The 24,975-nt window shown below is 35.2% G+C and overlaps 1 protein-coding gene across 1 annotated transcript in view; it reads left to right on the top strand.

Annotated features, from left to right (window-relative positions):
• STK3 (serine/threonine kinase 3) overlaps positions 1–24,975 on the top strand; it is a 282,030-nt gene that overhangs the window by 113,362 nt on the left and 143,693 nt on the right.

The raw sequence follows: 24,975 nt of genomic DNA, 5'->3' as shown, positions 1-24,975 counted from the left end.
AATCATACATTTATAGACCTTTGAGTTATTTTATTAGTTTTTTGTTTTTGGATATTTAACCGATTGGAAGTTTTAAGAGAACCTGGCACCTTACTAGTTAAATAATTACCAGTAATGAGGCCATAAATTGTTTTCCAATAGCATATAAACTGCACTTAACGGTTTAGATTATAGTACCTAACATTGCCTCAAGGCTTGTGACATTATAACTTTTCAACTGAGCAATGCTTAATTTGTTATGAAAGTGAAAGAAAAGTTAACTAATTCCATCAAAATGTGCTGCTGACATCTGTTTCTGATAAAATTTTAGTAATATGATAAGAATTAAAAGCATTGTGTGATAACTGGTGTCTGATTCCCACGATAGTAAACTGTCAATGACTTGTCCTTCCTTTGTAAATCATTTACATAGGTGAAGTGTTATTAAGTCTAAATGGAAAAGAATTGTAGTGCTGAGGGACACTAAAGCAGTAAGTGAGTTTCTTTCTGACACTAATTGTCTTAGATTACTTGTTAAATAGGCTATATTTTATTCCTTGAATTTTGAAAATAATTAACAAGTGTATGAAAGAATTTTTAATACAGTGTTTTATTTAGGACATACTTTTTTCTAAAACCACATAATATTTTAACATATATAGGTCGGTGTTTTCATCCATTTTCACTCTGTAACGTATGCTGAGTTGTTTAAATCTTCCTTAAGTTACTGGTATTGGCAGAAGAGATAATATGGCCTTTGAGATCAAAATTTATTTGGAGGTAATAGAGATGAATATTCTTGAACCCAAACTCTGGAGAAGGAAAAGAAGGCAGTTCAAAAGGAGATGCTTGGTTAAAGTGATGGAAAAAAGAAGTATTAGAGAATAATCAGAAAGAAAAAGAGTCAAATGGGGAAGAAAGGAGTGTGAGATGGTTAAGAGCGTGAGGGTAGTTTCTGTTGAGAAAGAAGAGAATGGGAGCCTAGAAAGAGTTAGGGTTCTCAGCTTCTTACATATTTGAGATGGTTGCCTTTGATCTCAGAACCAGGAATAACTGTTTGAGCAGGTATTTTAAGATTGCTTTAGATTGCTATTGTTGCTGAGCAACTTTGTCACTGCTGTGTCCACTAGGGTTATCGTAAATGTAACCCTGTGGGCACTGATCTCAGCAATACGTGCTTTTCAGTTAACTCCTTAGGTTAGTCTGCTTGATGTGAATCAAGCGTATTTGGCTCCAAAGAGCATTTTCTTTCCACTGCACAGTCCACCTTCAATAGGAAAGCACTTTTCTGGATTTATCTTATATCCTACAACTCTGCTGAACTCACATATTACCTGTAGTAAGTTGATGTTAGTGGCTATACCAGTTTATGACCATGCAATTTATACAAATTTCATGTTTTTCTTTCCCTTTTTTCCTGTCGTAACTTTAGGTAAGATATTCTCTTAAACTTCACTTTCTTCACATATGAAATGGACGTAGTAGTCTTACTGGAATCACATGCTTACTGGAAGAATTCAGTGAGAGATTGTGTAAAAGGAGCCAGTAAGATGTTGATACAATGGGTGGTATGCAGACATTTTAGTCTTTTTTCTGTTATTATTGAGAATGTGTCTTCATTTTGTATAATTCTGGTGTTTAGTTTTTTAAAAAAGGAAGTCTTTTAAAAATCACATTAACATATTCTCAATACCTTTTTTTTAGCATTTTGATTCTGAACACTTAAATTGATCAATTCTTAACATTTTAATTAAAACACTGTTCTAAAGATGTGTGGAATTGTTTCAGTCACATATTCTAATGTTGAATCTAAGGATATAATACAATTTTTATTCTATTCTATTCTATTCTATTCTATTCTATTCTATTTATGTTTATTTATTTTTGAGAGAGGGTGTGGGGGAAGGACAGAGAGAGAATTCCAAGCAGGTGCAGAGCCCGATGTGGAGCTCAAACTCATGAACCATGAGATTATGACCTGAGCTGAAATCAAGAGTCAGACACTTAAGTGACTGAGCCACCAGGTGCCCCTATAATTTTGGCTTTAATAATAACAGTCTGAAAGAGTTGTTTAGGATTAGATGATTTGATTTAAGTTCAGTAGTTAGCATAGTACCTGGCACTTAGGAAGTATTATATGTGGATTAACTGCTGTCATCGTCATCATTTATTACCATCATCATTGGAGAGGTCCTTCCTGACTATTATCTATCTGCCTGCCTATCTATCATGTGTGTATCTGTGTGTATATTTATGAAATAACATTTCTTCTACTCCACCATCATTTTCCTTTCCCTGCCTTGTTGTTTTTTGTTAGCTCTTAATAACTACTTTCTATTTTATTTATTAACTTATATGCCTATTTTCTGTCTCCCTTAACTGTATTATGCATTCTTTTTTGTTTTGTTTATTTACTTAGAGAGAGCATGCAAACATGTAAGCAGGGGAGGGGCAGAGAGAGAGAGGGAGAGAGAATTCCAAGCAGGGGGACACTTAACTGACTGAGCCACTCAGGTGCCTTCCCCTCTTTTTTTGGTAATATGCATTCTTTAAAGACAAAGACTCTGTGTTTACCATGGTTTATCTCTGATACCGATAACAAAGCATGTTCCATAGTATACGTTTTTGACGAATGAATAACTGACTCAACGAATATCCCATTCACTTCTCAGAATGAACGATATTTCAAAGATTCACAGAACATATGCTCCTACTCCCATTTGAAGAAAATACTTAAGGAAATTATACCAAAGAGCAAATGAATCAGAACTGAGGCCTCAAAAGAATATTATAAAGAGAAGAGGAAACAGTTATATGCAATGAACCTTTAAATATATATAAAATATAAAATTAAATCCAGGGGTACCTGGGTGGCTCGGTTGGTTAAGTAGCTGACTTTGGCTCAGGTCGTGATTTCACAGCTTGTGAGTTTGAGCCCCACATCAGTCTCTGTGCTGACAGCTCAGAGCCTGGAGCCTGCTTCGTATTGTGTCTCCCTCTCTCTCTGCCCCTACCCTGCTAACGCTCTGTCTCTCTTTGTCTCTGAAAAAATGAATACATGTTAAAAAAAATTTTAATATATATTACCAAATCCAAATTACTCTAATCAAAAGTTAAAGTGACTGGAAGTATGCTAAATAAGAATTCTTGGAATGCAAAGGACATACTAATTAATAGCTTTTAAATAATTAACTGTGAATGAGTGAAAAGAACAATGCATAGAAGATTCATCAAATTGAAAAAGAAAGTTTGTTAATATCAGTAGATGCTGAAGAAATGTTTGACAGATTCAACAGCTTTTCCAAAGTGTGTAAATGTAATAAAGTGTATAAAAAAAACAAAGAAAAAAGCAAACATTATTTTAACATTTAGTGAAATGCTAAAGCTATCTCTGATAACAGTTATGCCCTCTATTATTTAAACATCCAGTGTTTTGTATGTTCTAGCATGGCCAGTAAGACAAAATAATTGGCTAATCAGTATAAATTAGAAAAACAAGAGAAAAAGTGTATTTTGCTGTATTGGCACAATTGTATGCCTAGAAGAATCCAAAAGATATCAGTAAAAGATTAACAGAATTAAGAGGTTATGAAATACTATATAAAATACACAGGAATTAATAGTTTTTGTCAGTACTGATAATGATAAAGAAAAATTGGAGAAGATAATCAGTTTAGAGTAGTTTTAGAAACTAGGAAATACTTAAGAATGAATTTATTAATAAGAGAAGTACAGTTGTATATGAAGAAAGCTATAAAATCTCATTGAAAATCTTATCTTTGCTGTCACATGTATTATCTTTTAAATTTTTGCCACCCTAACATGTGAGTAATGATATCTCTGTATGGTTTTAATTTATAACTGAAATAGGAAAAGCTTGCTGGTTTTATAAAATACATTCCCAATTCTTATGGTAGTGTGTTGCCATCTAAGAACTGTGTCATAAATTCTTTTTATCTAAAGTTAATAGAAAAACATTTATTGTACTTCTGATAGAAATTCCGTCAGTTTATGTAGAAATTGAGTAAAATGATGTTAATGTTTGTTGAACAAAAAAGCTAAGAAAAAACGGAATGTGAAAAGATACTCTAAAGTCACTATAATTACAATAGTATGGCACTGAAATATATCTTATGAATATAGAGGTCTGAAATAGATTGTAGTATAAATGGGAATTTAACTGTAAAGGTAAGAATCTTAAACCACTGGGAAAATGATAATCATACTGTCAGGACATAGGTATACAAGAGAAAATGGAATCTTTGGTCTGTTAGAATACCTAAATAATGTCTAGATGTACTAAAGACTTAAATGAAAAAATAAAAATTTTATATTGTATGTATAATTTAGAAGTTGGAGAGAGAATTTTTGACCAACACAGGAAAACCAGAGGTATGAAAGAAAAGTCTAGTTACAATAATTAGAAGGTTTGTGTAGAATCCCATAAACAAAATCAAAAAGCAAATATTAGGTTGGGAAAGAATATTTATACCTCAAATGACAGATAAATGGTTGATATTTCAGATATAGTAAAATTTGCAAACTAATAACAAAAATATAATCTAGTGTAAAAAATAGGTAACAGATTGAATAGTTCACAGAAGAGCAAATCCAAATAGCCAAAAAACACATGATCAATAGTTGTTAGGGAAATGCAGATTAAAGTAACAACAAGATGGCATGTTGTATCCAAAGTTAAAAAGACTTATGACATTCAGTGCTGGTGGGAAATTAGAAGAATGGGCATTGGTAGAAAAATGTGAAGTTTACAACTTAAAAAAAAAAAAAAGTAGGGTGCCTGGGTGGTTAGGTCTGTTGAGTGTCAGACTCTTGATTTTGGCTCAGGTCATGATCCCAGCCAGGATTGTGAGATCAAGCCCCAAGACAGGCTCCATGCTAAGGGTGGAGCCTACTTGGGATTGATTCTCTCTCTCTCTCTCTCTCTCTCTCTCTCTCTCTCTGCCTCACCCCCACTGGCATGTTCTCTCTCTTTCTCTCTCTCTCTCAAAGAAAAAAATAGTGAAAAGAAAAGAAAAAGCAATTTGGTACTTTCACTCCTGAGAATCTCTATCATAGAAATAAAAGCACCGATATGTAAGGATATATATATTTTTTTATGTAAGGGTCTTTTGCAGTATTGTTAGTAGTGGTAAAAAACTGGAAACAAGGGGGGAAGTTGAATACTTTTGATACATTTCAGTCACGTAACATTATGCAGCCATTAAAAAGAAAGGAGTTCTGGGTGCCTGGGTGACTTTGTTGGTTAAATGTCTGACCTGGGCTCAGGTCATGATCTCGTGTTTGGTGAGTTCGAGCCCCACGTCGGGTTCTGTGCTGACATCTTGCCCTGGAGCCTGCTTCAGATTCTGTGTCTCCTTCTCTCTCTGCCCCTCTCCCACACTCATGCTCTGTCTCTCAAAAATGAATATACATTAAGAAAAAATTTTTTTTCAAGAAAGGAGTTAGCTGATGTGGTTGCATTCCGTTGTCTGCTATGAAATGAGGAAAATACAATGTAGAGAATTGCATATGGAGACAACCTTATCTCCCAAGAAATAAAACAAAATCCTCGACCCAATGTGTATGTTTGGTTGTGCTTATACAAGGATGGAGAACAAGGTGTGGAGCAGTACACCTGGAGTTGGGGGGCAGGGTAGGGGAAAGATTCAAACATGGAAAAGTAGGAGGTGGGGAGAAAGAAGACTCATGTAGTTCCGGGCTCATCTTTGAACAAGGGCTCAATTAGAATACCACCAGGGCAGTAATAAAAAGGCTTGAGGCAAAAAGTAGACTTCCTGATACATACTGAGTTTATGAGATAAACACAAAGGTTTGGAATTACAATATACCCTTTTTAAGTATGTAATATACCTTTTCATAGTTTACTAAGGGTTATTAACAATGTATTAGGACGAAGGCACTAGGAAAGGATATCAGAATATACCTATATTCACTTTGAAGGTGGTGTGGGAGTGAACCATACATATACCCGGGGAGACCTTTCCTGGCAGAAGGAATAGCCAGTGGAAAACATGTTGTGTTTGGGGAATAGCAAGGAGGCCACTGAGGCTGGAGCAGAGTGTGGAAAGAGAGAGAAGCAGGAGATGAGATCTGAGAAGAGAAGTGAGGGAGGTGATGGCTGATCGTAGTTCAGATCAGGAGTAGTGTTTGTAGACATTTTTAGGCCCTTGATCTGACTTAATGTTTTGAAAGGATGACTCTGGTTTTGTTGAGAATAGACTATGGTGAGAGGTGGGGCAAAGGTCAGGAGGCTATTGCAATAATCCAGGTGAGAGATGGTGGTGGCACACATTTTGTTTTTCAACATTATTGTGCCATCTTCCTTCCTTAAGTCAGTATTTACTGAATATGAGCTCTTTATTCAGGTGCTGGTAGTTCAAAGATGAATGAATCAGACACACTCTCAGGCTTGAAGTAGCACACAATTTGTAAGTATGACATTATGTGGGTACTTGCAAATATTCATTTGAAGTTTTTTAATAGATTTCCTGTATCTTTGCTACAGTTTAATATGTAATTTAGTATTTAGCAAGAAAATGCTTCTGGTGTACTGTATGTATATTATTTAGCCTATCACAGCTTCATACACTTGAAAAATGCACTTATTTCCACCATAGTATCTAACATAGGCAATTATTTCTCAGACCTTCCATGTTCCTTTAAGCTGAAAGTCCAAGTTTAACATACTTTTGCTAAGGAAAATATTTTTTGTTTATCAACATATTTTTGTTTAATCTAAAAATATTTTGACCCTAATGCCACATTCTTCCAGAATCCCTGCACCTTTAAAAAGGACTCTTTAATGAGCAAAAGGATGGCCACCCTGCTAAGACATTAGTGGTGATTTTTGATTAGAAGTTGATATTTAAATCTCTGCATCTGGTACTGGTGTTTAAATGAGACTCTCTGGTTCAGTAGAGCAAAACAAAAATTGAAATGTTTTAAATAATCTCAGTACCTGTAATTGTCCATAAACAATCAATTCCAATTTTATGAACTCCCAAATCTTTGGTACACCAAGGGTTGTACTAATAACTGTTGTAATTGGTCTTTGTGGCTGTGTGTTTAAATGTTGGAAATGGGACTTTAATGTGAACATGCAGTAAATCTTAACCACAGAGGCACACACAGGTTCCAGTATAATAGAGAGCAGGAAAGAGACACATGTAAACAGACATATTCCTCATCTTAATATGTGGAGCCATACTGCCATAGAATTGCATTCTGTGTTTACATAGAGAGAGCTGGCAATGAAAAACTGCTGTTCCTATGGTTTTACTGTGTATTTTGATCTCTGGGTTATTTACTTTTTCCAAATGTGTAGGGGTTGTATTAAGAGATGCTGGTATCAGCTAATTATTTAATTGAAGTAATAAAAAATTATATAATGGAGGGGTGTCATAGGCCTTTGTTTATCTTAGGAGACAAAGGCTATTGTTGAAAAAAAGATTTTTAAATAATTTTGGATAAGAGATTCTTTGCTAAACATGAAAGCATGAAAGACATGGATAGTTTAAAGCTTAAGTATGATTGTGGTATTGTAATTTCTGTGGCATTTGGGATGCTTTATCCATGTGAATGTCTTATAATATTTGGTGACAGCATGTTTCTGTACAACACAAGGAGGTCAGTTTTCTCAGATTTTCAAATGACTTAGAAATATTAAACACATTCATTATAATGGATGTTGATGCCCAGTTAATATTGAAGGATGACATAAAACATCAAAATCTTAACTTTATTTCTTAATCTATGAATTTCTGTCTCAAAAATTATGTTTACTGTAACAGTTTATGGAAGTGAGAGCTAATAGATGTGTCTATACACATTTTTAGTTTTATTCAAACTTTGACTTTTAAAATCAATTTTTAATTTCTCTTTATTAATCTCTAAAAAGCAATGAAAAGACAATTGTTGACCACAGTAAGGAAGTAAATATTTTACATGATGGGGAGGTTTAACTTATATTAAATAATATGGGACTATACTTTTTTTTAATGTTATAGTCCCCACTATAATATGGGACTATACTTTTTTTTAATGTTTGTTTATATTTGAGAGAGAGAGAGAGAGAGAGACAGACAGAGCACAAGCGGGGGAGGGCAGAGAGCTGTCAGCGCAGAGCCTGATGCGGGGCCCGAACACACAAGCCGTGTGATCATGACCTGAGCCGAAGTCAAACACTTAACCAATGGAGCCTCCCAGGCACCCCTATGGGACTATACTTTTGAAGAAACATTAATTGAATTCTTCAGCAGTGATAAAATCTAACTCAGATTCTCTTTACATTCTGAATAATAAAGTTTATTTATTCAGTCAATAAATATTTATTGAGTGCCAGGCACTGTTCTATGGGCAGGAGATATAGCCCTTAATAAAATGAAAATTCCTGTCTTCATAGTGTTTACATTCCAGTTGGATTAGACAGATAATAAATGAAACAAATAAGCACAGTTTGCTATAGTGTTGGATGGTGATTAGCACTTTGGGAAGTGCTAATGAGGGATGTCAAAGTCTGATTGTACTTTTAAATATGATAGGGGAGGTCTTGTAAGAAGGGGATGTTTAAGCAAGGGTCTGAAGGACACAAAGGAGTGAGCCATCTGTATATCTGGGGTAAGACCACTTTGGTTAGAGGGAACAGAGAGTACAAAGTCTAGGAGATGGGAATATGCCTGGCTCTTAGAGGCTTAACTTAGAGGCCAGTGTGGCTGAAGTGAGCCAGGGGGACAGTAATAGGAAATGAAGTAATTGAGGTAATAAAGTTGTTACGAAGATCTCTAGGTATGCTTATTTTTTCTTTAATTGTGCTTTTTGAAATATTGTCAGATAGTTCATGTACTTGCCACTGGAGGCTGATAAGAACACTGCAGAATAGATTTAAGCAATTTTAGATAACATTATACCCGAGATTTTGTTCTTCATACCCCTCTCTGTCCTATTTTCAATGAGGACATGATCTGTTTTAGGTCAGTTCACATATGTATCTATATATAGGATTATTAATATAACCATAAGAGAAGAATGATTCTCCGTGGGAATGAGAGACTATGAAATATAGTGAAAGGCTATGAAATATATTTCATATCAGATCTCTGATATCCTGTTCAAAACCTTGTGTTCAGATAGGTTTGGTTTATATTCCAGCCCAATTCTGTACCATCTTGGGAAAATTACACAATCTCTCTGACCCTCAGTTTTCTTATGTACAAAATAGGGGAATATAAATACCTACCCTCCAAAGAGGTAGACCTTAGAAATAATATATGTAAAAGATCTACAGGTGTACACAGTTCCTCTCCCAGTAGAGGCACTTAGTAAGTGATAGCTAATGTCTTCATATGAATAAGAGATAAGGATGATGTATGGGCTATTGAGGCCCAGGTAATCTAGAAATTTTACAGAATCGTTTCAGTTGTCCTCCTGAGAGACAAGAGGCTACTAACAGTTGGCAAAATAGAGATATTTGAATTTTCCCACCCTTGTCATTTACCATTGAAGATGCTAATGGGCCACAGATTGTGAAGGTCAGATAAGGTAACACCTTGATTAACCACTAGAAGAGATATCATAGAGTTAGATGTAAAATTTTATTTTTGTCCTAGGGATTCCTATTCTCAAGATGGAATGCTCATATTTGGTTAACATAAGCCGAGAGAATTGCCGTCTTTGTGGTAATGTACCTAGTAACATCTGCACAGGGGTGCTTTCCTCTCTATTCCTATGGCACTTGGTGATGCTTTTGCTACCATTTATGTTTGTGTATTTTACCGTTTTAGTTTGTGTATGTGATCAGTTGTATTGAGGATTTGTTGTTGCTGCCATAATTAGATTAAATGTTCTTTAAGGAAGGGGCAGGGTTTTCATCTTTGTATTCTTGGCGTGAAGCCCAGAGACGATAAATCAGTACTGTCTGTTGCCACCTAATGAAAGCTCTATGGGAGCAGGAATTTTTTATTTCTTTCATTCATTACTGTATGTTAAGCACCAGAACAGTGCTTGACACATAGTTGGTACTTAATAGATTCTTGTTGAATGAATAAATCTTCTGTACCAAGGGTAGAACTTTTCATATATAAGAATATTCTTCTGGTATTAGACTGGGTCAGTTTTGACAAAGTGGTGTAGAACTGATGATTAAACTCGTCAGTAAGCTCCAACAGAACTTGCAGTCAGCTGACACCTTAGCTCTTGGTTTAAAAGGCAAAAACTTAGCCAAATTTGGATCTTTAGCTTAATAAACAGTGAAGTGGTCAAAAGTCAATTAGTGGGAGAGAAAAATGAAAATACATGACCTAAATATTTTATAAATTCAATAACCAGTGTATTATGAAGCAATAATTAAACATTTTGTGTCAATTTGTATAAGGGAAATCCTCCTGTGAGAAAGTATAGTGCTGGGAAATTTATGACTTGTAAACTACAAAGTTAAAGTAGTAAGTGAAGGAAATTAGGACATGTATTAGGAAAGTCATATAACTGAATTTATCATGTTGCTCTTAAATATTTAAGATTGGTCAGTAGTCTGATTATCCTTTCTGTTTCATGTTTATGCAATGAGCTCAAAAATAGATTTTATAAACTTTACTTGAATACATGTGTTTTCTTTCTGACAATAAAAATATTTAAAAACTTGATAGTATTTAATACTATATATAGGAATTTGTTAGGTATACTGTATTTATTGAGGGAAACATGAGCAGTTAACCAAGAATAATTATCTGAAGTAAATTACATCAGAATATTCCTTTCAAGGAGGTGCTTTTGGGTTTTTTATTTGACACTTTAATAATAAGTTGTTAATTACAATGTTATTTATTGGCAATAATAAAAATGTCAAAGATAATATTTTATACAAAACATAGTATTATAAAATAGGTTGGGAATAATTCCAAATTTGTTGAAATTAATGTACTAGAAGCTTCAATTAGTACATCATTAAATATTACGTTTTTTATAACACATTTTTTTCACTAGATTATAGAACTAGATTATAGATAAATACCTTCCTTGAAAACTTGCCGCAGTTTTGAATAAAAGGAATATATAAAACATAGGAAAATTTGAAAGAGGGAAAATTGTTAAGAATTTTTGAAGCTTAAAAACCATCAGCTGGGAGCATTCTTTCTCTTCTAAAATCAGAAATCAAAGTTTGGAAATTCAAGAAATACAAATCTTACGTTATCTCTTGCTATGGAAAGTTGATAAAGCCTTAGTTAACATGGAAAAGTGCTTAAAAAAATATCAAAGATACCAGTGACCTTAGATCAAACCTAGTTATAAAAGCATAAAGAACCATTATATACCATTTGGTTTTGAAAAGCAAATGAAGGAGCACAAAAGCAGATTTCCCCCTCCAAACATCAGCAGTCATGCAGCTGATTGCAAGTAGTAAACATGGAAGTTTATTATGTAGGAGTTAAGATTTTCTGTTTAAATTTAGGAAAAGCAAATTTTAACTTTGAAACTGAGGCAATTAAAGTGTTATATTTTAAAACCCCATCTAAAACTGGACAGCAACAGGGGTGCCTGGGTGGCTAAGTTGGTTGAGTGACCAACTTCAGCTCAGGTCATGATCTCATGGTTTGTGAGTTCGAGCCCTGTGTCGGGCTCTGTGTGGACAGCTCAGAGCCTGGAGCTTACTTCAGATTCTGTATCTCCCTCTCTTTCTGCCCTCCCCTGCTCATGCTTTCTCTCTCTCTCTCTCTCTCTCTCTCTCTCTCTCTCTCTCAAAAATAAACACTAAAAAAATGTTTTTAACTGTACAGAAACATGTAGAAGAATGAAAACTGGACCACTTTCTTATACCATACCCAAAAATAAATAATGGATGAAAGACCTAAGTGTGAGACAGGAAACCATCAGAATCCTAGAGGAGAACACAAGCAACAATCTTTTGACCTCTGCCATAGCAGCTTCTTACTAGACATGTCTCCAGAAGCAAGAGAAACAAGCAAAAATGAACTATTAAGACTTCATCAAGATAAAAAGCTTCTGCACAGTTAAGGAAACAATCAAACTAAAAGGCAACCTATGGAATGGGAGAAGATATTTGCAAACGGCATATCTGATCAAGGGTTAGTGTCCAAAATCTATAAAGAACTTACCAAACTCAACACCCAAAACCAGATAATCCAGTTAAGATCTGGGTAGAAGACATGAGTAGATATTTTTCCAAAGAAGACATCCAGATGGCTAACAGACACACGAAAAGATGCTCAACATCACTCATCATTAGGGAAATACAAATCAAAACCATAATGAGGTACCACCTGTCAGAATGGCTAAAATTAACAATACAGGAAAGAACAGATATTGGCAAGGATGCAAAGAAAGGGGAACCCTTTTGCACTGTCGGTGGGAATGAAAACTGGTGTAACCATTGTGGAAGACAGTATGGAGGGTTCTCAAAAACTTAAAAATAGGGGGCGCCTGGGTGGCGCAGTCGGTTAAGCGTCCGACTTCAGCCAGGTCACGATCTCGCAGTCCGTGAGTTCGAGCCCCGCGTCAGGCTCTGGGCTGATGGCTCGGAGCCTGGAGCCTGTTTCCGATTCTGTGTCTCCCTCTCTCTCTGCCCCTCCCCCGTTCATGCTCTGTCTCTCTCTGTCCCAAAAATAAATAAAAAACAAACAAACAAAAAAAAACAAAAAAAAAAAAACAAAAAAAAAAAACTTAAAAATAGAACTATCCTATGACCTAGAATTGCAATATTAGGTATTTCCCCAAAGGATACAAATATACTGATTCAAAGGGACACATGCACCTGATGTTTATAGCAGCATTATCAACAATAGCCAAATTATGGAAAGAGCCCAAATGTCCATTGACTGATGAATGGATAAAGAAGATGTGAGGTGGGTATACACACACACACACACACACACACACACACACACACACACACATAAAGAAGCTGTGATACATGTATATATTGCATATATAATGGAATATATAATTTGTAATATTATATATATAATGGTATATTACTCAGCCATCAAAAAGAATGAAATCTTGCCATTTGCAATGGTGTGGATGAGGCTAGGGTATTTTATGCTCAGTGAAATAAGGAGAAAGACAAATACTATATGATTTCACTCATATGTGGAATTTGAGAAATGAAACGGGTGAACATACGGGAAGGGAAAAGAAAGAAGCAAATAAAAACTCTTAACTATAGAGAACAAACAGAGTTGCTGGAGGGGTGGTGGGCCGGGTGGGGGGTAGGCTAAATGGCTGATGGGCATTAAGCAGGGTACTTGTTGGGTTGAGTACTGGGTGTTATATGTAAGTGATGAATCACTAAATTCTACTCCTGAAACTAATATTATAGTAAATGTTAACCGACTAGAATTTAAATAAAAATTGATTTTAGGAGGATTAATAACTCCATTGTGATTTTTAGAACATTGTTTCTGTAGGCTAGTATAACTATTGCATTTTTATAGCTCTATGCATAGATTTTTATACAGTAACCCTTTCACATTATAAGCGATAGATTTTAGACCATAAATCTTTAATCTATTGTTAGTTTTTTAATATTTAAAACATTTGCTCTTTTCTAAAAATATAATTACCATTTTAAATAAGATTTTTACATAACCAGCATTTCATTGTATGTTATTTTTAAGTTTTGGGGACTAGTGCTTATTGATTTAATGATGAGCAAGGACTGTTCTATAAATATTTGAGTGAAACTGACAGTTTCTCCTATGTCTTCTGTGCTCTGTGTTCAACTCTTTGGGCTATTTGATAAAGTTTAAAATGCTTAGTTTGATAATATGTGTGTCTTGCCCAGCTTATGCATTCTGGTTTTCTATTTAGAAATACTTAAATTGGGCTGTTCTCACATTCTAAACTCATTACTGCCTCTCTCTTTGCTGGTGTTATTCTCCTCCATTCCTTGTCTCTTGATTATCTTCTTAGTATGAACAGCCATCATGGATGCCTGCTGCTACTCCTGTGAGAACCACTATTCTCTTGCCCCAGTGCCAGAATATACCTGGTTTTCCTAGTTTAGTTTATAATTTCCCTTTTTATGAAATCTCTCTGTCAGATGTTGTAAGCAGATACATGAAGTGTTTCTCTGAGATGTTAAGCATTCTTCTGTAAATGACTTAAGGGCACCTGGGTGGGTCAGTCAGTTAAGCGTCTGACTCAATTTCAGTTCAGGTCATGAGGTTCAAGCCTCGCATCCAGCTCTGTGCTGACAGCTTGGATCCTACTTGGGATTCTCTGTCTCCCTCTCTCTCTCTGCTCTTCCCCTGCTCTCTGTCTCTCTCAAAATGAATAAATAAACTTTTTTTAAAAAAAAAAAGAAAGCATGTTTTTCATACTTGTAGGTGTAAAGAAGAAAGGAAGGATAGAGGGATAGTTTTATCAAATGGCACAGTCAGGATATAGAAAAATCTTGCAGGATCAAGCAGTAGGTTGAGTCCAAGAAGATGAAATTAAATGTATGTTAAATTTGAATATTCTCCCACCCTCACCAATGAATGAGAATAGGCAGGGAGGTCTTCCCTGGTTGGAGACATGGATTAACACAGTGGATATAAAAAGCATTTAGGAATTTGGCTCATGGTGAATTCCACATTAGGAAAGTTTATGTGATCTAGGGTTGCTCATAGATATATTGTATTTTGGGGTGTGTGGATAACAATACAGAGTTGACTTAACGGATACAAAGTGAATGAGTAAACATTTTGGCCTATTTTGTTTTCATCTTTATGCTCCAGGTCACTTAAAATTGCATTTCTTTAGAATAGGAAGCACTTATGTTGAGGAAATATCTGATAGTGTATATTTTGTTGTCAAGGGTGGTAACAAGATAGAAACTTCACAGATAGGTTGTGGGATATAAATTTCTTTTTTATTGTCCTTCCTTTCTCATGCTTTTCTAAGTAGGTTAGATTGGGCTTTTGGATCTTCTTCAGTTGGACTGGATGGGCCCCACTCCACTAACCCATACATGGGGCACACATTTCTTCTCTACCAACTAAGCATGCATCACTTGGCTCAGCTCTTCCCTTGGGGTGGGCTTGGTCCCTTGGTTGCCTTTTGAGTTCTGTGCTAGAAATGGTGCCATTGTTCCTTCCTCCTTAATCATCAGCTAACCTCTGCAGGTTATGGCCTCTGCTGATTCTCTGCAGAGAATATCGACTTTGTTAAGAGAAACTTTATTATCAGGGGATTTGTCATTACTGAATTATTTTATGCATATTTTTTTCTGTACTAGTGTAGATATTGAATATAATATAGTGTCCAAAGTTGGACATACATTACTGAACACCACAGAGATGGAGTATACTCTTTGATCTATAGTTGATGGCTACTTTTTAATGTGAGATAGTGATAGTCTCTTTTTTTCATTTTACCTATTGTTTAAAGAAGTCACCTTTACTCACCAAGTGCCTTCTATTCCCATTCTATTTCAGTAATGACTTGATTGATTGTGTCACCTGTGCAGTAGTTGAAAATGGATATGAGTACACAATTTCAGGACCTCCCTGCTTCCTTGTAGATCATTTGGCCGTATGTAAGTGATTTAACAGTCATGCAGTCAGGATTTTCAGAGTAAATAATTTCCATCTCCATTACTGTATCTTTCTATTCATGAACACTTGCAGGAACATAATATTCTCCAGTTAAATTTATACAAGTTAAAAAACAGCTAAAAATAAATAACAAAGTTTTAAAAAATCAGGCTAATTTAAACATTTGGAGATTGATATTTTTGTGATAATGATGAGTGGTTTTTAAATTAAAATTCAGGCAATTAATAAAGGGTAAATGTAGTGAAGAATTAATTAATGTAGTTTTTTGTAGGAGCTCATTCTTATTTCAAATTATGATTTTATGTGAAGTTTAATTTATATTACAACCTTTGAAAGATTTTTTTATTTTTTAAACAAGGTATACATTAGTGAGCAGAGTTTACAAGGAATGGTAAACCATCTTTCTTTACACAATAGACTATAAAAAAATGTTGAGTGCCAGCTCCTGATGAGGTATTAAGAAAATTATTGTTTCTTTAGTTACGAATATTTGTTCCTGTTACCCAGTTTGTCATGCGTCTAATTACATGGTGGTGTAGGTTGATTATAGACTACAATACTGATGTTGAAAGTTCATAGCCATAGAGCGTCTTTTTTTGTGTGTGTCAGCTAACTCAGCAGTGTTATTTACTCATTTACAACTGTGATAAGTAAAAGAAAAACAATTGAAATAAAGGAATCAGATGTTTTTAGACAATATGCACGTTCCCCCTTAGTAGCTCCAAAACAAGACATTTGAGTTTCAGGAAGGGAGAACCGGTATTGTGCTGCACTGCTGTCCTCACTTCCACTGGAGTATGCATTTAAATTAGAATTTCCAAATGTGAGAAATCTGAAAGGAATGAAAAATGCTAGTCCTTAATGTTAGCGTATGGTTGGTGTTAGCCAAAATGAAGTTCAGGCCATGATGTTCTGTAGCCACTGTATGACCTACCCAAAGGCAATCAGAATGCACTTCTTTCTTTCTTTCTTTCTTTCTTCTTTTCTTTTTTTCTCTTTTTTAAAACTAATTGGCCCATGTTTAGTTTACTGAATGTCATCTGGACTCAGTAAAAAGCAAGTGACCTGCATTGAATTAGTGTAATTGTAATACAAACAGAATATCGCATAGTTTTGGTCTTATACAGGAAAGGAGAAAGTTGGAAAGATTTTTCTGTTTGATAAATAGAAACTGAAGATATGGGGATCCAGACCTGGTTCATACTTGATTTTACCTTTCTTTTTGTAAGATCAGTATTTGGACTTTTAGGCATTTTCCTCCTATAAAAGAATACTGGTTTTCCCTTTGAAACTTACTATGAAGGAAATTTTTTTGATTTTTTTTTTAAATCTTACAAATGGAAGTATATTAAGTCATGGATCTAACTCCTCTTTAATCTTAAGAAAGTTAGCATTGTCCAAAACGGAAGTTCTTTTTTTGCACAACTACGATTGTCAGGAACTTGGCATGTTATTTTACCTTTATCATGACTAATATTTGCAAGGCCCCTTCAAATGCCAGTTTACTAGTTTTTTATAGGTTTTTATATTTATTACATTCTGTTTCAGAGAGGCAATAGCTACATTTGCCAAAAGAACAAAGAGCCGAAGAATTTAAATGTCATTTTTAATAATATGTTTAAATTTTAACTACATGACTTTGATCTTATAATTAAATCACTTAATTTGATTTTGAAAGCGTCATTTTAAAATGTAGTTATTTGGCATTCTGAGAGTTATATTTTGCATAACTTATACCCTTGTATTAGGACACTGTGAAGGTAAGGGACAATAGCTATCTATAGGTTAGATCTTCCTATTTTTTTTTTTTAATAATTTTTTTTTCAACGTTTATTTATTTTTGGGACAGAGAGAGACAGAGCATGAACGGGGGAGGGGCAGAGAGAGAGGGAGACACAGAATGGGAAACAGGCTCCAGGCTCCGAGCCATCAGCCCAGAGCCCGACGCGGGGCTCGAACTCACGGACCGCGAGATCGTGACCTGGCTGAAGTCGGATGCTTAACCGACTGCGCCACCCAGGCGCCCCTAGATCTTCCTATTTTAATCGAAGAGAACCTTGTCCTTTTTGTCTTTAACGTTTATTTATGGAAATATTTATGTGATTTTTTTTTCCTTTAATATATGGCTTCCCCACTATATTGCATGTCTCAGGGAACCGGCACTAGGTTTTCCTTTTTTTAATCTCATGTTTCTCATTGCCTAACACAATGCCTGGCATATAAAAGGTAGTAAATATTAGTTAAATAATGTAAAAATGAATAAGGAAATTACTGAGATTAATATTTACAAAAATCTATAATCTAAACAATACTCAAGTACTAAAAAATCTGACAGTTGTTGGTATAGCTTAATTGCAGTGGTAGAATCCTGACTTTTCTCCTTGCTAGTTTTATTACCTAGGGCAAATTTGTTTTCTCCATATCTCATTTTTTTCCATCTATAAATGAGGATAATTATAGTCATTATCCTGAGTTGTTATGAGGATTAAGTAAAATAGTTCATGTAAAATCCTTGGGAGATACCCCACAATGTTGATTGATAATATCATTGTTGTTCTCTTATTATTTTAGAGGTACTTTGGAATCATGAAAGGAATGTATGGCTTTATTGAGAGAGTCATATTAGGGAACCTTTCAAAGAATAGGAAATGTTCCATAATCACATTGAAAGATGAGTAATTACATGATAGCTCATGGGCAAAGAGATCTATCTCTTAGCCATGCCAAGAAGACTGTAGTTTGTTTTGCAAGTAATAGGGAAAGATTGGTTTGAAGTATGAGTTGATGTGCAGATTTACATTTTAGAAAGGCTGTTTTGCTAGCAGTATGCAGGAAAGACACCAGAGGTACATAAAGTTGGCAGTCAGAGTATTGTGATCATAAAAGGATATGTTAATTTTGTATTTCTTTGAATAAAAATTGATTAAAAGTCTAAGTAATTATGCAGATAATAGTAATGGTCATCATATTTGCTATTATTAATAATAATTGCAGATACTACTTATTGTCTGCCATCTGCCAGGTGTTTTTACATTCATGTTACTTAACTTTTATATAGAGTTACTATAATAAGGTAGTAATTCTCAAAGTGTGGTCCCTAGAGCAATAGCATTAATATCTTCTGAACATTTGTTAGAAATACAGATTCTTGGGTCCTTTATCAGGCGTATTGAATCTGGAACTCTTTTGGTAGGGTTCAGCAGTCTGCATTTTAATAAGCCCTCCAAGGAATTCTGATGCATGGTCAAATTTAAGAACCACTGATACACACACACACACACACACACACACACACACACACACACACACATATCCATATATACATACATACATAAGAGAAAACTGTATTTTGTGATGTCTTTAATAATATACTGTTACTTCTCTAGGTTTTTAAAATTTAATATATTAAGTGCAGTTTAGCAAGTTTTTGATCAGTAAACCCAGTTTTCTTCTATTCTAAAATCAGAAATATTTCCTGATGGAAAATATGTTGCCTTCAGATTAATTTCATGAACCAAAAGTATTTGTTTGTAGAGGCAGTATAACTTGTTGGTTAAGAACATTGGCTTTGGGCTACAGTGTCTGGGTTCATTTTCCAGTGCTGTCCTTTATTTGCTGAGTATTCAAGGGCAAGTTATTTAACCTCCCTATGCCTCAGTTTTCTGATGTATGAAATGGAATAATAATCCTTCACTGAGTTTTGGTGAGGACTAAGAGAAATAATTTTTATAAAGCCACTTAGTACATTGCCATGCACACTGTCTATATAGAGTAGATATAATATTAACAACAGTAAGTATTACTATATATAATATGTAAATGTATCAAAATTTACCCAACAGAATTGTTTAAAAAATAGTGCTAAATAGCTTAAGCTTGCAGGATATTCATTATTAAAAAAATTAATTTGCTTAAGTGGTCATTTAAGTGCCTGAACTGTTAAGGGCTTGTTTCTGTCTTTCCTGGTTTTAGTAGAAGGGCATGCTCCTTCCACTCTTGGCTTCCCTCTTTCACCCATCACTTATCTCCTTTCCGTTACAGAACTTTACAGGCTCGGGTTCTTCTCGTTTTAAGGAAGAAACAAATTTTCTCTGGGCTCATACTATTCTCAGTTTGCTGCTCTGTCTCACTCCTTCCTATCAGAGCCACATATGAAAACCCATGTTGCCTCAGTTTCCTCACTTCCCTGCCATTTACCCCTGAACAGACTTTGGCTGTTTCCCCCCCCCCACAATTCTACTAAAATTGTTCACAAACTTTTACTTCTATTTGGCATTGGTAGCCATTTTCTCTTCCTTAAATCTCTTTCCTCTTTTGATTTCTGGAGTATCTCCATCTCTGGCTCTTTTTTCCCCGTCTCGAGCTCTAGACTCATCTCTAAAAACCTACTTAGGTAATCTTTTCTGTACTGTCAAGAGATGCTTCAAATCCAATATCTCCAAATCTCTTTTTGCTGTTTTCTCATCAGCCTGGTTTTAGCATTGTATTTTCTATCTTGGTTAATGGCACTCCCATCACACCAGTTTTCAAGTTGAAAATGTGGAGAGTGTACTTCATCTGTCCAGTCTCCCACCATTGGTCAGTCACCAAGGCCTGTTGATGCTGCCTTCTAATTTTCCTGTGATTCCTTTCCTTACTATTTAGCTCCTCCTATTTAGCCATGAAGCTAATTCAAGTTCTCATTATTCACCAATTTCCGCCCATATTATTTCCTTAATATGTCTTGAATATATCCCCTTCTTTCCATCTCTATTTTTTTCATTTCAGACCTCATAATTTTTCTTCTGGATTTCTATTATAGTCTCCTAGTGTTTGGTTTCACCCCCCTTTTCAAAGTGTTCTTCGTGATACTGCTAGATTGATCATTCCCAAATGAAACACAGATCATATTACTCCCTTACTTAAAATTCTCCCATTAAAAAGCAGTTTCTTTCATTTGACTCTAGGTTAGGAGCCGAACTCCTAAGGGTGTTATACAAAGCCTTGGGCTCTGCCTACATCTTTATTTACGTGATATCTGCTTTCCTTTAGCCATACTATTATTTTCAGATATTTTAAATTCTTACTGCTGCTCTCTACTCAGTGTTACTTCTGTTTACCTGTATTTTCTCCCATTTCTCTTCTACAGTCTAACCTGGGAACCCTTCCTCTGAGCTTCCTTCCTTTGCACCCTGTATACCCTCAAATCATAGAATTTATCACACTCTATTGTATTTTGTCTGACTTTTTCACCAGATTATAAATTTATTGAGAGCAGCATGGGTAACTTTTATCTTGTGACTTCATTGTCTACCTAGAATACATGCTTTGTGACATAGGAGGTAATAAAATAAATGCTTAATGTATATATATAAAAAGTGGAAGTACATAATTTTTATTTGCATTTTTTGATAACTAGGAAGTTTGAGGTGGACATGTATATATTGTATATCACTAAATCTGAATAAACTTTGAGAGGAAAGAAGAGAATTATCTCTCTCTTATCAGCTTGAGTGCTACCATGTGTTCAGACCTGGGTGAGACACTGCATGAATGAAATCAAAAGAGGGAGGGACTGGTGTTATAATTTGCTTTTTCTTTGACAACGTGTTTCTTTAAATAATCCATTTATATTCATAATTCATCATATTACATTTTTAGCCGAATTTAGTTTTCGGGAAACAAAATACAAATCCTTTAGGTTAGTATCTAAAATGCTAATTTTGAACTTTACTGAGTATAGTATGGCACTAGTCCAACACAATCTGTTAAAAATTTTCCTCTGGGTCAGATCTAAGTTGAGAAGAATGAGGTAACTTTAATGTGAACCCAGATTATACTTCAGTCTTTCTCTCCAGTGAGTTGCCAAATTCACAATTCCATTTGTATCTGGAATTGGGGAAGCTGAGTTTAATATGGATTTTTGCCAATGATAGCAAATCTTGGCAAGATAGTCTTGTTCTCTGTGCTTAATTATATAGTTTTATTATAAAGTCTTTCACATGTTTATTTGGAGGTACCTCTCATAGATACTTTATTCTTTTGGTAGTTAATCATTTATTGTCAAGTCTTCCTTCTTAGAAGGCCAGCTTGCATTTTTATACATTACCATTAGCTCTCTAGTTCTGTCTCTTTGCTAGATTTGTAGACTTTAAAGCTGTGCAGGTGTCTTAGGGGTCATTACGTCTAAATCCTGCTTTTTGGAAATAAAAAAATCTCAGTGAAGCTGAGAGAGACTGAGTTTGTTACATATTAATTCATCTCATTTATCGACTGCCTGCTCTGACACTGTTTTAGGCGTTGGAATATAGCAGTGAATGAAACAAAGTTCCAGCTTTTCAAGTGTTTATGTTGTAGTGGACAGAGACAAATTCTTCTCAAAAACTGTAACATATAGTCATATACAGGTGCTGCTCGACAAGAAGAATAAAACAAGATAAGAGGGATACAGAATGACAGGGGTGTTTGTGATACTATATATATGATGGTCAAGATAGGGCTGATAAGGTGACCTTTAGTAGAGACCTAAAGGAGGTTAGTAAATGGGACATGCAGATTTATGGTGAGAGTGTTCTAGCCAGAGGAAATTGATGTGGCAGTATGTTTGGTGTTTAAGGAACGAGTTGGAGGTTTATATGTCTGGAATTGGCCAGGAAAGGGAGAGAAGTAGGAGATGAGGTCAGAGAGGTGGCAGAGGACCAGATCACATAGATCACATATGTGAATTGTGTCTCAGTTAAGCTGTTATATAATAACTAGTGAATTAAGTTGGATGGGCTTTAAAAATAATAAAATGGCACTGCTGTTACTTCTATTTTATGGTGAAGACCTAAGGTTTGAGCCTAAGCCATATAGCCATTCAGGGGTAGAACTGCTACTGTTGTTTTTCAAAACTTATTTTTTTTTTTAGTTCTTAGTGTCCTTCAGTAAGGACTTTCCTTTGGGATGGAGTTGAGGTAAATCAGTATGTTCAAAGAACCATATTTAACTGGAAGTCTTTATATCACCACTTCCAATATAAATTTCGGTTTTACTTTGCAGAAGTGACTATGCCTGATACTGTGGGGATACAAAACTTGAGGCACTGTATCTATGCTTTTAAGTAGTTTCCATGTTATCCAGGGCATTTAGAATGAGTTTATAACTAACCAGAGTACTGGTTAAAATATGGGAGGTACTGAAATGGAGGCACATGGAGTGATAATACTTGCCTTATATTATATGTCCTAGAATGGTGTTCTCAGTGTTGACTACACATTAGAATTGCTTGGGAGACCAAAAAAAAAAAAAAAAAAAAAAAAGAAAAAAAAATACTGTTACTGGTTCTTACTTCAGGTCAAGTAAATTTGAATCTTTTATGGGTGGAGCTAAGCTCTCAATGTTCTGAACTTCTTTTGACATGACTCAGTTGGTCGTTGGTTCCTTTCTCTAAGGGCCAGTAAGATGTTTCAGGCTTACCTTGTAATTTCCCTGCCCCATGCACGAAACAGGTTACCTTCCCTCACAGACCCCATGGTGACACTTCAGACCCCACATCCTGAACATACTGTTCTCTTTTCTATGACTCATTAACTCATTCTTTAGCATTCAGCTTAAGTCTCATTTTTTTTTTTTTAAACCTCAGTTTGGACCAAGTCATAATGCCCAGTGTTCACATATATTTTTGTACTTACACTATTTTATTGAAATGATCTGGTGTGCATTCTCTATCCCATTAAATTCTAAGCTTCTTGAAGAAATTCCTTTTTTTTTTTTTTAAGAAATTCTTATATTGCAGGTATGGATACATTTTATGTGCTCAAAGCAGTTGGTTGAAGTGGTCACACATAGGAATTCTAATTTGGGAGATTGGAAAGAGAGTAGGCTGAGAAAGTTGCTTAACTTTGGCTCTTATTCACTTCTGATTTCTTCTTTAGCCATATTTTATGAATACTTCTGCATTGTATTAAAGGGACATGATATTTCAACCTCAAGAGATGGAAGCCATGAAAGGTGTTGGAATTTAAATTATGTTCGTGTGCGGTGGTTATAGAAGTGGATTGCAGTTGGCTATAAATTCAGCAGTGGTTCTAAATGAAGCCTTGGATCAATTGCAAGTACAAATGGTTTTTTTTTTTAATTATTTTTTTTCATGTTTATTCCTTTTTGAGAGGGAGAGAGACAGAGCATGAGTTGGGGAGGGAGAGAGAGAGGGAGACACAGAATCTGAAGCAGGCCGCAGGCTCCGTGCTGTCAGCACAGAGCCCAACATGGAGCTGGAGCTCACAGACCATAAGATCATGACCTGAGCCTAAGTTGTACGCTTGACGGAGTGAGCACCCAGGTGCCCCTCAAATACAGTTTTTAAAAGTTTAATATATATAGTGAGTAGCCTTGAGAATAAAAAATGTAAAAAGAGTCTTTTGCTCTCTTGTAGACAGTTGCTGTTGTGAATTGATATTTTGAATTTTTGAGATTCTGTACCATCTTTCAGTCTTTATTGCTACATTTTAGTGACATTGCCACATATCATTACTGAAGGTAATCATTCAGAACAACAGACTGTTGTTTTATTTTCTCATTTTCACTTAAAAAACTAAACAAAATATTTCATTGTGATTTTGTGATTCACCGTTTGTTATTTTTTTTATTTTTTATTTTTTAAATTTTCACAGTTTATTTATTCACCATTTGTTATTTTTATAGCAATAAGTTTCTCCATTTTATTGATACATAGCAGTTTACTTATCCATTTCTTAATTGTTTGGTATTTTTTGTTTGCCGTTTTCCACTGTTACAGAAAGTGAATTCTAACCATCTTTATACAAATAGCTTTCCATTTTCTTTTTTGGAGACTGAATATACATTAGGGGGCTCTTATGATAGAATTATCTGTGGCAGAAATTTAATAGAAATTTAGAGGTGGTGTGAAGTAGCCAAGGAGCCAGGTACACCTGAGTTCCAGTGTTGACTAGCTGTGTGACCTTGAATAAGGTAGTTTACTCTTGCGGGTCCCCTTGGTAAGGTGGGGTTAATTTTTGTGCATTTGCAATGTGGTCGGTGCTGCTGCATGTATTTTACGTGTATTAACCCATGCAAGCTTCAGACCGGCGCTGTAAGGTAGGTACAATTATTCCCATTTTTAATATGTGAAAATAGGCATAGAGAAGTAAAATAGGTCATGTAGCTGCTTATGGTGGTAGTGCTGTTGGACCCAGTGCTATCTAAGGCTGGCTCAGACTTCTAGAGCCAGTTCTTTTATTCACTCTGTACCGCCAGGACATCAACTGCATCCCTTCCCTTAATTTGGTACCTCGGCAGGCAAAATGGCCCTTATTGGACAGATTAATGAGTATTGAAGTTCCTGCAGTTGGAGTTGGAGTGAATTGTGAGGTCAGGCTCACAATACTTTAACCCTGTGCTTACTGTAGAAACTGCACCCTGATAGCAAGGTTCACTCTGGGTT

Source organism: Prionailurus viverrinus, chromosome F2 (genome assembly GCF_022837055.1).
Source record: "Prionailurus viverrinus isolate Anna chromosome F2, UM_Priviv_1.0, whole genome shotgun sequence".
Lineage (NCBI taxonomy): Eukaryota > Metazoa > Chordata > Mammalia > Carnivora > Felidae > Prionailurus > Prionailurus viverrinus.
The sequence above is the reverse complement of the archived record's forward strand: the minus strand, read 5'-3'. Positions and strand labels throughout refer to the sequence as shown.